The 4,688-nt window shown below is 42.4% G+C and overlaps 1 protein-coding gene across 1 annotated transcript in view; it reads left to right on the top strand.

The window, feature by feature from the left end:
* mmp15a (matrix metallopeptidase 15a) overlaps positions 1-426 on the top strand; it is a 16,059-nt gene extending 15,633 nt beyond the window's left edge. The window contains exon 10 of the mRNA XM_084477468.1: positions 1-426. This exon is cut by the window's left edge and continues 3,234 nt beyond it. The gene's annotated coding sequence lies outside the window, so the exon portion shown is untranslated.
* The last annotated feature ends 4,262 nt before the right edge of the window (positions 427-4,688 follow it).

The following is a 4,688-nucleotide window of genomic DNA, read 5'->3' as shown; positions in this document are numbered from 1 at the left end:
GATATCTTTTCTGTGTTTTTTAAAAAGCCCTATTTTGAGGATTTCTTCTGTTAGAGTTTTACAGCATATTTCATCATAATGAAATTAGAAAACACAATTGTTGTATATGTATAGTTTACAGCCCTAGTTTGCATAATAATAATAATGATGGTAATGATAATGATCTCATAATGTGCCTTAGCCGTCCTCTGTGAATACTGGACGACAAGTTCGGAGGACAATGTTTTCTCTGAGAATTGTGGATAATAATTTAGGATACTTTTTTGCTTTCATTTGTGTGCATTTGTTTTGTACATTTTTTCAGTGTTAATGCTCACTAGAGGCAGAATCGCAGTATATTATTGTGAAAAGAAATGATGATTCATGCAGGGCATGTTCTGTGTAACCTCGACACTGCTTTATAGAGGGAACAAGAATTTCACAATAAAAGCACAAAAGCAAACCACTTGCTGTTTTCCGCTGCTCTTTATTAACACGTGTTTCTGCAATAATGCAGCTAAAACAGTGGCACACACACACACACTATAATTGAAGGCAAAATGAAATAGTAGTGCTTGGAGTTGCTCTCGTAGGTCTCCGTCCACTAGGTAGAGCCATTGCATTCATTAAATCATTGTGTTATAAATTGCTTAAAAAGGGAAAATACTATATCCAAAATGTTCCCTAATATATGTGTTTATGAGTTCATGAGTTGGCTGATGTGTGCTCATGTGGAGATAATTTGAACAATGGTAAACGTCTGGGGCCCCCTGCTTGAGCTGCTGCCCCCGCGACCCGACCCTGGATAACCGGATGACGATGAGGAAATCTGTTCGTAATAAATATCAGCCCTATCCAGATACAGACTTTTCCTTTGGTTGTTTTAGACTAGGTAATTATTAGGGTATTATGCAAAGTACATTTAGAGTAAACATTTAATATTTATCTTTTTAAATGTTTTACATGTTGAAGTTACAGCAGGTTAAATGCAGGTAGCACACTATAGCTGGGACATCATCTTGTTCTTGAGCATATATTCATTTGCATATCAGAGCTTGGTTGTGTTGCACTATTGAGTTCAGAGATGGCTACGTTCAGGTGTGGGTTGGGGCGTGTGGGGAAGGCTTGTGGTCATTGGATAAGGTCTGTATGGTCCATAAGCTGGACCTCTGTGTGCCTTTGCCAGGGGGTGGGGGGGGGGGTGTCTGTGTAGGGTGGTGAGCCCTGGGTTGTGTGGTCTGTCACGGCTGCCAGCCTGCTAGAAGGGCCTAGGGTCGGTCTGCGGCCAGCTCTCCTCCAGATTATCTCACTGAGCTCATAATGAGATCATGGAGGAGTCCCTCGTCCTCCTTTCTCTTCATTACTCGAAATTAGCCTCCCCACAAACACACACACACACGTACACAAATACACAAGAACACACATATAGGCACAGACACACACAGACACACAAACACAGACACAACTTTGCGTCTTTAGGTTACTATATGGAAAGATAAATGAACGGACTGCTGACTTCTTTGTCTGTCTGTTGTCTACCTGGCTGTAGGCCTACTCTTTAACACTTTAATCCACTCTGACTCCAGTGATACATATGTCATTAAAGGGACTATGTGTAGGATTTGTACATTGCTTTTAATCGCTTTCTCTTTCTCTCTCTCTCTCTCTCTCTCTCTCTCTCTCTCTCTCTCTCTCTCTCTCTCTCTCTCTCTCTCTCTCTCTCTCTCTCTGTCCCCTGAGTCGCATCCTATGTCTCTTGTCCTTTTCCCTCGGTTATCTTTTCTATCCGGGTCGCTCCTGGATCACAGGTAATCACTAGCACCATGATTACGTCATCACAAATGTTCTATCCTCCCCTTGATCCCTAGCTCCTTCTCTCACCTACTCTTTCACCCCCTCCTATCTTCCTTCCTTTCTCTCTCTGCACCATCTCTTTCTCTCCTCTTCACCATTGCTTTCTCTTTCTCTCTCTTTTCTTCCCCATCTCTTTCTCACTTTCCCCATCTCTCTCTTTCTCCTTCACCATCTCTCTCTATATTTTTCTCTCTCTCTCTTTTCTTCCCATCTCTCTCTCCTACTCCATCTCTCTCTCTATTTCTTTCTCTCTTCTTCCCCATCTCTCTCTCTTTTCTTCCCCATCTCTCTCCCCTCTCTCTCTCTCTCTCTCTCTCTCTCTCTCTCTCTCTCTCTCTCTCTCTCTCTCTCTCTCTCTCTCTCTAACCTCTTCTAAGTATAATGAAGGCTTTAGTCTCAACAAAACAAACCAATCTAGATCTGTTATTATTTTAGACCGTCCACCGACCACTGTACTCTTAAAACATCTGTTTTCAATATAATTGGTCAAAATGACTTCATGGGTCTGTGTACAAGTGCTCTATTGCTATCGATTATTATCGTTGCTGGCACACTGAGGCTAAATTAAAAAACGTCATTGGCAACAGATGTTTTTAGTGAAGCCAGGAGAATCTACGATGGGTTAATAACCCAGGCGGCTTTTGTCCTTAAAGGCATTTTGGTCCCTTGAGAGGGCGTGGTCTAAAGTGGGCCTGGGTTGACCTTCAAGATCTAGAGTTGTACCTAGAGTCTGTCTGTGTGAACAGATGAGCTGACATAGGTCATCGCTAGCCAATGAGAGAGAATCACTGAGGATGAAAGGGTAAGGAGGATAGAAGAGGCCAACCAGAGTTGAAGAAAAGGCAAATTCATCTACCTGTATATCACACCCTTCAAACACTGAGGCCAGTCAGAGGGCTTTACATCAGCAGGAAACACATTTCAAAGACGTTTCAAGGACAGTCACTCTCAATTAAAGACAATAATTTCCAGCAGAAATAAGGCGTTGAGGCGTTGACGGATGTTGAAAGATGTTGAAGGAGCTGTTAGCCTCAGACAAGGCTAACCGTCCACTACCTTCTTTGTGCTAATCTGCTGCTAACTGGGGCAGGCTTGTCCCTGGTCCTCCAGGTGAAGACCAGATAATCCCATTAACCCCCCCGCCCCCCCCCGCCCCAGGCTGATATCACACCAAGGCCACCAGAACCCGTTGGGACTACGTCGTGTCAGGACTGGGTATGTACGCTCCAGAGAGGCAGAATCTCCTCTAAACACACAGTGAAACAGGTGAGACAGGTTGAAGTTGTTTTTCGAATTGTAGATAATGTTTGTTTTGTTTGTTAGTTTGTTTGATCTACACAGTTTCGATGGAACTCATGTGTGTGGTTGTCCAGTGTCTCACACATTTAAGAGAGGCAATGTTTGCATGTTTGTTTGAGTCAGTGTTATGCTTTAGATCTCTGTTGCTGTTCGCTAGAAATCGACAGAGAGTAGGACATTCTGAAATATTGACTTGTGTGCTCTCCCAAAAGTAAGTCACAAAGTGATTGATCTTCACTGATTGGCTGTCTTGGACAGTACATCTAGGTTAAGTGTCGGGTGGTAGACCATTTAATCCAATACTACACACTAAGGATTAGGACAGAGAAAGACTTAATCTCTGCTGTCAGGAGTCACACTGGAGTCACACCAGTAGAGCACTCGTATGGATGGTTTCTAGCCATCTCCCATCAGAGCTCCTAACGGATGCTGTTAATGAAACAAAATGTTCTTTATTTATGAAAATGTGGGTGTCACAACAGAACAGGACAGTAAAAGTAACAACAACCAATTTTTAAATAACAATATGCAAAGAACTAAATAAATGTATATTAATGAATGAATGAATCGTTTATACACAATGAGTCGTAGTAATAAAAAAGTAACACTGACTGTAAATGTGGAAATGATTGCGTATCCTGTTTTCTGTCCTTCAGGGCTGTGATTAGGATCAGTTTGATTCATATCCATTCTGTTTTCTGCTTTGTTAGCCTGTAGGCTAATTGATCCTTGCAGAGTTTTGAAGTCTGCTGTTCATCACGTCTTTGTCCTTGGTCGGGCGTTTTAGAGGCTGGCTCAAATAGAATAGATATCCATCTATATTATAAATATTGCTCCGTATTCTATCTATATGTGTATATTCTCTCTATGTCTGTCTAGTATATTTATAGCTGATATGTATCTCTCTTTCTTTTTCTATATGTTCTATCTGTCTCTCCATTCTTTCTATTTTATATATTTTATATACGTATATCTCAAGAGACCAAGGGTTATAGGTTATTAAAGCGGAGGCCCTTCAGCCCAGCAGGGCCTGTTGGCTCCTGTGAGGACCCATTATCTCCTGTCATCAGTCAGTGAGGGTGGATTACCATTAACATGATAATCACACAACCTCCAGCCGCTCTCACAGACCCACTAGTTTGTCTGTGTGTGTGTGTGTGTGTGTAATTATGGTCCTGTATTTGTGTGTGTGTGTGTGTGTGTGCATAATTGTGCCATTGCGTGTGTGTGTGTATGTGTGTATATGTGTGTGTGTGTGTGTGTTTGTGTATGTTTGCGCCGTGCCGGCGCTTGTGTGTATGTGTGTGCTCCTGTGTGTGTGTGTGTGTGTGTGTGTGTGTGTTTGGGTGTGTGAGTGCACCCTTGCATGGGTGGTTGCGAGTCTGTGTGTGTGTGTGTGTGTGTGTGTGTGTGTGTGTGTGTGTGTGTGTGTGTGTGTGTGTGTGTGTGTGGGTTTGTATGTGTTTGTGTCTATATGTGTGCCTGTGTTTGTTTGTGTGTGTCTATGTGTGTGTCTTGTTTGTGTGTCTATGTGTGTGTGTGTGTGTGTGTCTAGG

This window comes from Micromesistius poutassou (genome assembly GCF_964030765.1).
Source record: "Micromesistius poutassou genome assembly, chromosome: 13".
In the NCBI taxonomy this organism is placed as follows: Eukaryota; Metazoa; Chordata; class Actinopteri; order Gadiformes; family Gadidae; genus Micromesistius; species Micromesistius poutassou.
The sequence above is the reverse complement of the archived record's forward strand: the minus strand, read 5'-3'. Positions and strand labels throughout refer to the sequence as shown.